Raw genomic sequence first — 11,084 nt, forward strand, 5'->3', positions numbered from 1 at the left:
AGACTCTTTAATAGAAATCCTGCCTCCTTTGAGGGACAGAACAGTCGTCCAATAGCAGCGCAGGAGATGGGACTTCCTATTACAGAGGACGCCATGTAAACAGGAAATACTCCTGTATTTACGGCACTCATTCTGCCCCCTTCCTGTCCCCTCCCAGGCAGCCGGAATATCAATTTTTTGTGGCCCCGGCGCTCAGAGATTCACTGGGGACCACAAAACGTGGTTTCCATATGTATTACGTCCCTAAGGGACGGGACTTCATCAGCAGCGACGGCATGATGCAAGCGACTCGCTTTAAAAATCTAATCAGCTGACCTGTCTGACCAATGGGAGTAGGTGTGTACTGATCACCATAACAACCACTGGACGGCAGAATACAGCAGAAACATAGAAGTAAAATTTAATGGAAGAGGACTAGCTACCGATATAGCAATATACTAAACGATCAGCAAAAACAGCGCATTTAAAAAACGCAAAAACATTACTATTAGGTATTGATAACTAAAAAGCAATAAAAATCCTATATATGCCCACCAGAATCCCTGCTGATCCCTGTGGATACCAACAAAAAACATCAACAGAATTAATAAAAGTGAAAAATGAATAAAAAAATGTAATATAAAAAATTCTGTATTTAATAAAACAAACAAAAATATAAATATAAAACTAACGATCAGAAATAAAACAGTTGATATCAAATTTGACGTTCAGGCCTCCCGGTACAAGAACCTTGGTTTCATGGATCCAATAAGATTCCCTACGACTGAGCTGGTGCAAAAAATTGCCACCTCTCCAATGTTTTGTGACCCTTTCAATGGCCCAAAATTTTCGACTTTTAAGGCTTTGATCGTGTATCAACTTAAAATGCTTAGAAACATTGTGTGACTTTCAACCATTTTTGATGTTGTTTACATGCTTTCCAAGTCTAATATGGAGAGGCCTAGATGTCCTCCTGATATATTGGAGGCCACATCCACATTGGAGCATATAAACTACCCCAACTGTCGCACAAGTTATAAATTGACCATTCTTATATTACTTGTTTGGGGCCGTAGCCACAAAATCTTTCCGCTTTTTAACATTACATTTAGAATGCCTGCAGGCTGTGCAACACCCACAGGCATAGAAGCCCGAAAGGAAGGAGAATAACCTACTTTCAGACTGCACCGGAGGATCAACTACTCCAGGTGCAAGTCGGTCACGTAAGGATGGGTTTTTTTTGTATATGAAAGCAGGATATTGCGGCAACAAAGGGCCCAACACTCTGTCCTGTTTCAAAATAGTCCAGTTCTTTGAAATCACTTTCTCAAACTTTTTAAACTGAACATTATAATTAAGTACCATTTAAAAATTGGAAACATTTGTACTAGTATCTGGCAGAAATGAATAGATTGTTAAGTGACAATGATACCTATAGTATACTCAATAAAGATCCAATGTTTACCTATAAGGATGAACTTCACTGACTGATTGAGGAAGGGAAAGACACGAGTATCCTTACCAAAAAGGAGGCGGCTTATCTGGACCCCTTATTTTGTAGGACCCCATCATATACTGCCTCCCTAAAATCCATATGGATAGTGCCAACCCTCCTGGAAGGCCTATTGTAAATGGAATTGATTCCATCTCCTCGAGGGTTGGGCAGTATATTGATAGCTTCCTCCAAACGGTGTCCAAAACGGAAGCTTTCCTCAAAGACACCAAGCATATTATACAAATTATTGAATCAGTAAAGTGTTCCCCCTCTAGTATTTTGGTCACAGCCAATGTCGGATCACTGTACACAATTATCGGACATGGGGATGCCCTGTCTTCAGTACAGTGGGCTTTGTCATTGTTTTCTGACCTATATAGACAACCTCTTTATGATCTGGGAGGGTGATCAAAGCAGTTTGGATCTTTTTGTGTAGACATTGAATTCTAATTCCAAGAACATTCAGCTCACTTGGAATTTCAGTACTGAAAAAGTAGTGTTTCTTGACTTGGAAATTTGGAAAAACTGTGATCATTTCCAGTTGTGCAATTACCTCAAGCATACTGATCGGAATTCTTATATCCCCTCGGGAGCTACCACCAAAAATCATGGTTGTGTAACATTCCCAGGGGTCAGTTCGTTAGACTGAACAGAATTGCACATGAGAAGATGACTTTACCACTCAGTCACAAGTGTTATCATCCAGATTTCAGGAAAAGTGATATGATAAAAGCTCTCTAGAAAATGATATAGAGAGAGTACGTATCATGGATAGGGAAACACTGGTGGCTGATAAAGTGAGAGATACTAGTACCAGTGTTTCCAATTTTAAAATGGTACTTAATTATAATGTTGAGTATAAAAAGTTTGAGAAAGTGATTTCAAAGAACTGGTCTATTTTGAAACAGGACAGAGTGTTGGGCCCTTTGTTGCCGCAACATCCTGCTTTCATATACAAAAAAGCACCATTCTTACGTGACTGACTTGCACCTGCAGTAGGTGATCCTCCGGTGCAGTCTAAAAGTAGGTTATTCTCCTTCCTTTCGGGCTTCTATGCCTGTGGGCGTTGCACAGCCTGCAGGCATTCTAAATGTAATATTAAAAAGCAGAAAGATTTTCTGGCTAAGGCCAAAAACAAGGAATATAAGATTGGTCAACTCACTAACTTGGTGCGACATTTGGGTTTGTTTATATGCTCCGGTGTGGATGTGGCCTCCAATATATCAGGAGGTCATCTAGGCCTCTCCACGTTAGACTTGGAGAGCATGTAAACAACATCAAAAATGGTTTAAAATTGCACAATGTTTCTAAGCATTTTAACTTGGCACACGATCAAAGCCCTAAAAGTCTAAAATTTTGGGGCATTGAAAGGGTCACAAAACATTGGAGAGGTGGCAAATTTTTGCGCCAGCTCAGTCATAGGGAATCTTATTGGATCCACGAAACCAAGGTTCTTCTGGGAGGCCTGAACATCAAATTTGATATCAACTGTTTTATTTCTGATTGTTAGTTTTATATTTATATTTTTGTTTGTTTTATTAAATACAGAATTTTTTATATTTTTTTATTCATTTTTCACTTTTGTTAATTCTGTTGGTGTTTGTTGTTGGTACAGGGATCAGCAGGAACGCTGGTGGGCATATATATACAATTTTTACTGCTTTTTAGTTATCAATACCTAGTAGTAATGTTTTGATTCACGTTTTTTTAACCACTTGCCGACCGCCTAACGCCGATGTACGTCGGCAGAATGGCACGGGCAGGCATAAGCACGTACATGTACGTGATTTGCCTCCCGCGGGTCGGGGGCCCGATCGGGCCCCCGCCCGGTGCCTGCGGCGGTCGGTTTTCGTTCGGGAGCGATCCCGGACGAGGGGACGGCCATTCATTCATGGCCACCCCCTCGCGATCGCTCCCGACGAATAGAAATCCCCGGTGACATCACTTCCTCTCCTGTAATGTAAACACAGGAGAGGAAGTGATGTATTCTCTCCTCCGTGTCGGTATTTTTCGTTCCGACACGGAGGAGAGCGGATCAGTGAGTTGCACCAACACATCCCACACACAGTAGAACATGCCAGGCACACTCACACCCCCCCTTTACCCCCCGATCACCCCCCCAATTACCCCTGCCCCCCAGTCACAGTGACACCAATGTCATTTTTTTTTTTTTTTTTTTTTTTTTTGCATTGGTGTCATTTGTGACTGTAATAACTGTTAGGGCAGTTAGAGTTAGCCCCCTTTAGTTCTAATGTACCCCCCTAACCCCCCCAATAAAGGTTTAACCCCGTGATCACCCCCCGTCGCCAGTGTCACTAAGGCTGGGTTCACATTGCAGCGGTTTATGAGAACGAATGTGATTCGCACCGCACTGCAGTGCAAATCACATCCGATCTCTGTGCGATTCGAGTTCAGCCATTCGCCGCACCCGCCGCACCCGCCACACCCGCCGCACCCGCCGCAAATTCGCACGGGACCCTTTTTTTGGCCCGCAGCAGAATCGGATCGCATGGGTGTTCACACCATGCGATCCGAGTTTGCAGATCGCACTGCGATATGCGAACTGATCTGGGGGTGTCAGTAACATTTCACTGACACTCCCAGCAGTTCGCATAGGGCAGTGTGAACTGCCGCCGGGAGGCATGCGATGCGGGAACCCGCCGCGGATTCGCGGCGTTTCCGCATCGCTCCAGTGTGAACCCAGCCTAATAAGCGATCATTTTTCTGATCGCCGTATTAGTGTCCCAGGTGACGCTAGTTAGGCAGGTAGGTATTTAGGTTCGCCGCAGCTTTTTATAGCGCCAGGGACCCCCATATACTACCGCATAAAGCCCCCTGATTGCCCCCTAGTTAACCCTTTCACCAGTGATCACCATATAACTGTTACAGGTGACGCTGGTTGGTTAGTTATTTTTTTATAGTTTCAGGGCACCCGCCATTTATTACCTAATAAAGGTTTAACCCCCTGATCACCCGGCGGGTGTCATTTGTGACTAATAACTGTTAGGGCAGTTAGGGTTAGCCCCCTTTAGTTCTAAGGTACCCCCCTAACCCCCCCAATAAAGGTTTAACCCCGTGATCACCCCCCGTCGCCAGTGTCACTAAGGCTGGGTTCAGATTGCAGCGGTTTGAGAACGGATGTGATTCGCACTGCAGTGCAAATCACATCCGATCTCTGTGCGATTCGAGTTCAGCCATTCGCCGCACCCGCCACACCCGCCGCACCCGCCGCAAATTCGCACGGGACCCTTTTTTTGGCCCGCAGCAGAATCGGATCGCATGGGTGTTCACACCATGCGATCCGAGTTTGCAGATCGCACTGCGATATGCGAACTGATCTGGGGGTGTCAGTAACATTTCACTGACACTCCCAGCAGTTCGCATAGGGCAGTGTGAACTGCCGCCGGGAGGCATGCGATGCGGGAACCCGCCGCGCATTCGTGGCGTTCCCGCATCGCTCCAGTGTGAACCCAGCCTAATAAGCGATCGTTTTTCTGATCGCTGTATTAGTGTCACAGGTGACGCTAGTTAGGCAAGTAGGTATTTAGGTTCGCCGCAGCTTTTTATAGCGCCAGGGACCCCCATATACTACCGCATAAAGCCCCCTGATTGCCCCCTAGTTAACCCTTTCACCAGTGATCACCATATAACTGTTACAGGTGACGCTGGTTGGTTAGTTATTTTTTTATAGTTTCAGGGCACCCGCCATTTATTACCTAGTCTCACTAGTGTACCCCTAAATTTAGGGGTGTCTACTTTCCAAAATGGGGTCATTTGGGGGGGGTTTGTGCCATCTTGGCATTTTATGGCCTTCAAAACTGTAACGCCCTTAGAAAGCCTGAAGGCGGTGCTTGGTTTTCGGGGCCCCGTACGCGGCTAGGCTCCCAAAAAGTCCCACATATGTGGTATCCCCGTACTCAGGAGAAGCAGCAGAATTTATTTTGGGGTGTCATTTCACATATGCCCATGGCATGCGTGAGCAATATATCATTTAGTGACAACTTTGTGAAAAAAAAAAAAAAAAAAAAAAAGTTTGTAATTTTCCCGCAACTTGTGGCAAAATATAAAATATTCCATGGACTCAACATGCCTCTCAGCAAATAGCTTGGGGTGTCTACTTTCTAAAATGGGGTCATTTGTGGGGGTTTTGTGCCATCTTGGCATTTTATGGCCTTCAAAACTGTAATAGGTAGTGAGGAGTGAAGTCAAATATTTACGCCCTTAGAAAGCCTGAAGGCGGTGCTTGGTTTTCGGGGCCCCGTACGCGGCTAGGCTCCCAAAAAGTCCCACATATGTGGTATCCCCGTACTCAGGAGAAGCAGCAGAATTTATTTTGGGGTGTCATTTCACATATGCCCATGGCATGTGTGAGCAATATATCATTTAGTGACAACTTTGTGAAAAAAAAAAAAAAAAAAAAAGTTTGTAATTTTCCCGCAACTTGTGGCAAAATATAAAATATTCCATGAACTCAACATGCCTCTCAGCAAATAGCTTGGGGTGTCTACTTTCTAAAATGGGGTCATTTGTGGGGGTTTTGTGCCATCTTGGCATTTTATGGCCTTCAAAACTGTAATAGGTAGTGAGAAGTGAACTCAAAAATTTACGCCCTTAGAAAGCCTGAAGGCGGTGCTTGGTTTTCGGGGCCCCGTACGCGGCTAGGCTCCCAAAAAGTCCCACATATGTGGTATCCCCGTACTCAGGAGAAGCAGCAGAATTTATTTTGGGGTGTCATTTCACATACGCCCATAGCATGTGTGAGCAATATATCATTTAGTGACAACTTTGTGTAAAAAAAAAAAAAAAATTTTTTTTTTGTCATTATTCAATCGCTTGAGGCAAAAAAATAAAATATTCAATGGGCTCAACATGCCTCTTATCAATTTCCTTAGGGGGTCTACTTTCCAAAATGGGGTCATTTGGGGGGGTTTTGTACTGCCCTGCCATTTTAGCACCTCAAGAAATGAGATAGGCAGTCGTAAACTAAAAGCTGCGTAAATTCCAGAAAACGTACCTTAGTTTGTAGATGTGACAACTTTTGCGCAAACCAATAAATATACAATTATTGACTTTTTTTTTACCAAAGACATGTGGCTGAATACATTTTGGCCTAAATGTATGACTAAAATTGAGTTTATTGGATTTTTCTAATAACAAAAAGTAGAAAATATCATTTTTTTTCAAAATTTGCGGTCTTTTTACGTTTATATCGCAAAAAATAAAAATCGCAGAGGCAATCAAATACCATCAAAAGAAAGCTCTATTTGTGGGAAGAAAAGGACGCAAATTTTGTTTGGGTACAACATTGCATGACCGCGCAATTACCAGTTAAAGCAGCGCAGTGCCAAAGTGTAAAAAGACCTCTGGTCATTTACCAGCAAAATGGTCCGGTCTGAAAGTGGTTAAATGGACTGTTTTTGCTGATCGTTTAGTATATTGCTATATCGGTAGCTAGTCCTCTTCCATGGAATTTTACTTCTAATGTTTCTGCTGTATTGCGTCGTCCAGTGGTGTTCTGGTGATCGGTACACACCTACTCCCATTGGTCAGACAGGTCAGCTGATTAGGTTTATAAAGCGGGTGGCTTTCGTCATGCCGCTGCCGCTGATTAAGTTGCCCCTTAGGGACGTAACGCGTACGGAAACCACGTGACCTTGATCGTGACGTCACCCGCGTCCTATACGCTTATCCTCGTGGACATATATTGCTGCTTTATGCCATTCATCCTTAGCACTGGGGCACAGTGTGTGATTTGTAAGTTCATTTTATAATACGTTCCGAATATTCAGAGAGCACTAGATATTATTACCTTTATTTTATGTACCTGTTCTGGAGTTGATGATACCATGTGAAAATTGCCAATCACCGGCATTTCATTTGATACCAGTGTGGAATTTTGCTGACTTACTACCCTAAAAGGGAACTGCTGTTTTGACCTGACTGATTTACTCAGGGGTCCATCGCATGAGGTGAGCGGCCATTTCTCTTGGTGGTGGAGGTTGTCACATAAGACACCTTATATGATTGTCATATCACTTATCCCACTGGATACTCGCTGGTGTTTTTCGATCAACTAAATATTATTTTATATAGAAGAACATGGACTGTTCCTGTGTCTGATCTTTTGATTTGATTGTATATTCATTTTAGTATTGTTTATCATTTTTCATATTGTTTATTTGTTTGCACTGTACTGCTTTTTTATTGATGTTATTTAAAGGAATTGGCCATTTTTAATGTTTCACTTTAAGCATCCAAGAAAATCACTGCTACAAGCCAAATGGAATTTAAAAAAAATATTATTTGGAATTAATACATGATTCCCAGGGCAGTGGAAACCCCATGTGCTATTTTTTGACAACTCTTCCCCTAATAGCCCAGAAATTGGGCATTTTTTATTTGACAGATCCCACTGCAATTGATATCAGTGGGGTTCAGATTCAGCATCTAAGCTTCTTTGAAGTTCACCGAACCCTGTTCAAACTGACAGGGCAGTTCAGCTCATCCCTAGTTACTGCATTGTGATGTCATTTGTTTTTCTACAGTAGGCCAAAGCACCTGTGTTGCAGCACACTGAATGGCATGGCAACACACAATAGTGCATTGCATTACAAAATTTAGGTGAGTTCTGATTTTCAGGATGTTTTGGTACTTCCGTTGCATTACCATAATGTCATGTCATCAAGTCACATTTTAAGGTGCATTTAAATGGGCTGCATTAACACAATGCACCTTAATTTTCGACACAATCCACATAAACACACAAGCGTCAATACACCACATAAATTGAAATGGCTCCTAAAGGAAAGTGCCTGCTTTTCAGACAGGTAAGTTTGGTTAACCACTTGACCACTGGGCACTTAAACCCCCTTCCTAAACAGACCAATTTTCAGCTTTCGGTGCTCTCACACTTTGAATGACAATTACTCAGTCAACACTGTACCGAAATGAAATGTTTGTCCTTTTTCCACACAAATAGAACTTTCTTTTGGTGGTATTTAATCACCACTGGGTTTTTTTTATTTTTTGCGCAATTAATCAAAAAAGACTGAAAATTCAGTAAAAAAATAAATAAAAATTCTGTTTCTTTTAAAATGTATTGCAGAGTATTGGCGAGTATTGGCAGAGCATTGGCAAGTATTGGCAGAGTATTGGCGAGTATTGGCGAGTATTGGCAGAGTATTGGTGAGTATTGGCGAGTATTGGCGAGTATTGGCAGAGTATTAGCAGAGTATTGGCGAGTATTGCACAGTACTGCAGATTATTGGCACAGAGCAGCGCTGTGGGCACTTCACATCCAGCCTACAGCGCTGCTGCCATCTCTCCCCCTCTCCCCTCTTACTGTACCGATCGGTACAGAGAGGGTATGGAGGAACCGGCGTCATGAAGTTACAAGTGATTTTATGGAGCGACCACATGGTAAACAGCTGCTATCAGCGGTAACGGATGTTCCCAGGGGGGCGCGCGGGAGCAAGATTCTGGGAGGATAATAAGCCGACCGCGCTGTAGCCGTATTTCGACTATGGCTCGGTTGGCATGTGGTTAAAGCCAAATTCCAGCTTTGCTATCACTTTTAATAACTCGTTTGGGCCAAGCTAGTCCAAGCAAACTATTTCTATTACTAACTGGTGTGCCATTGTCAGCGCTGTCCAAACTGTATTTAGCAACAACTACATACAGTATATAGCTCTAGTTATTGGCAGAGGTACAAGGACTTCCCATCTAATTTCTGGAACAATATGGAGTTGGTCTCAGCACTGCTCAGCCATTCACAGGAAGCTTTGTATATTATGAATGATTACAAAGCTTCCTCTGACTGGCTGAGATATAAACCGTGACATCACCCGCCTGCCGCCTGCCCCTCTCATTCATAAAATACAATGTTTCTTGTGAATCACTGAACAGAGCTCAGCCCAACTTAATTTTTCTCCAGGTGTGCAACTGGAAAGTCCCTGTACTGGTGCCACGACACAGTGCTGTCAGAGGCGTGCGTAAAGGATGTGTTGGGTGTGCCAGGGCACACCCTAATCACCCTGTGCAGTGCAGTGCCAATTCGCCCTGCTTCCAGGCGTCCCCTGTCTGCCCCCTGCAGTTTTGACAGCTTCCCTCCTCTCCCACTGGCTGCTGCGGGGATGTTTCAGGGTGGATGAATGAATGAACACAGTGAGTGATCTATACTTGTGTTCATTCTCAACTAAAGCATAGTAAACTATGTTCACTATGCTTCAGTTTGTGAATGAACAGGAAGTCGATCAGCAAAGAGCACTTCTCATTCGTTCACTGTCCAGCGCAGTTGAGGCTGCAGAGAAAGCATTGTTCTCAGTTCCTTTCTCTCTGTTTAGACCATTGATATATCACCAAAGCCCCCCAATAAGGCTCCTAAAGAAATTGTTAAAAAAAATAATAATAATAATAATAATATTGTAAAAAATAATTCAAAAATAAAATGATAAAAAATGATAAAAAAAAAAATAATAAAAAAAACTACTGACACCAATCCCCGCTCTACTGACACTGTCCACTGCTCTACTGCTATACACACACATGTAGGTTTGTGCTCTGGGGTGCACACGCTAATGCAATAGGCTGCGCACACCAATAAGCGCTGTATACTGTATGCAGTAGATGCAACTTACAGTTCATACATTGTTGACAATGGGATCATCAATTAGTAAAGAATAGTTTATTTGGACAAGTTTGCCTCCAAATAAGCTACTGAAAGTGGTAACAAAGCTGACATTAGTGGTAACAAAAACCTGCACATGCATAGGTGTGAAAAGAGTCATATAGAGAGTGTTGACCACATTCCGTGATATACAGACCAATAGGGATGATCTCAGGCATGTTCGCATGGTCCACGTGCTGAGCCCGCCAGGAAGTCGGCACAGCGCTGCGCTAATCACAGGCAGTGAGACTTTGCCCCGATGTGCGGCTGCAGAGATCGGGCAATGTTTCACTGCCTGTGATTAGCGCAGCGCTGCGCCGATTTGCTGGCGGGCTCAGCACGTGGACCATGCCTGAGCACACCCCTACAGACCAACACCAGAAAGAGAATCTACCTGGATGTGTAACACATTAAAAAAAAAATGTAAAAAATAGTAAAATGTGTAAAGATTTCTTTAAATGCCAATAGGTCATTGGAAAAGTATATATTTAAAAATATATATATTATTGTGATATTGTTCATTGTCATGTCTAGAGGTAGCTCTTCAACATAGGGACTGTAGCTACCAATCTGGGACACGTGGCGGCTGGGTTAAAGGGACAGTCGCAACATTGTGATCAGAAGTTTGTATGATAACAATGTTATTAATCTATTCAAAAGCCAAACCAATCAAATAATAAATATTTACCTACCTGCAGGTCTTCCCCTTTGTGTCCAGGCAGAACTATCAGCAGTGGGTGTGTGCTGATTTCTGGCAATCACTGACAGTCAACAAACAGGTCACCATGGAGACAGAAGTAAGTCACTTTGCATACAAATGACTTTCAGTTTAGGCCAAGACTTCCTCCAAGCCCAGAGGATAGAGTCAGCTTTGGGTTATTTATTAACCCCAGAAAAAAATTGTGACAATCAATTTTTAATTGGGTTTTAAAAGCCATAGCGGTG

At 43.0% G+C, this 11,084-nt stretch overlaps 1 protein-coding gene across 1 annotated transcript in view; it reads right to left on the reverse strand.

The window, feature by feature from the left end:
• Positions 1-10,887, reverse strand: part of LOC143960443 (uncharacterized) — a 98,125-nt gene extending 87,238 nt beyond the window's left edge. The window contains exon 1 of the mRNA XM_077469065.1: positions 10,832-10,887. The gene's annotated coding sequence lies outside the window, so the exon portion shown is untranslated. The remainder of the gene's footprint in view (positions 1-10,831) is intronic.
• Between the last annotated feature and the right edge of the window lie 197 nt (positions 10,888-11,084).

The sequence above is a fragment of the Lithobates pipiens genome, unplaced genomic scaffold (genome assembly GCF_037356315.1).
Source record: "Lithobates pipiens isolate NorthernLeopardFrog02 unplaced genomic scaffold, aLitPip1_a1.2 Scaffold_8, whole genome shotgun sequence".
NCBI lineage: Eukaryota > Metazoa > Chordata > Amphibia > Anura > Ranidae > Lithobates > Lithobates pipiens.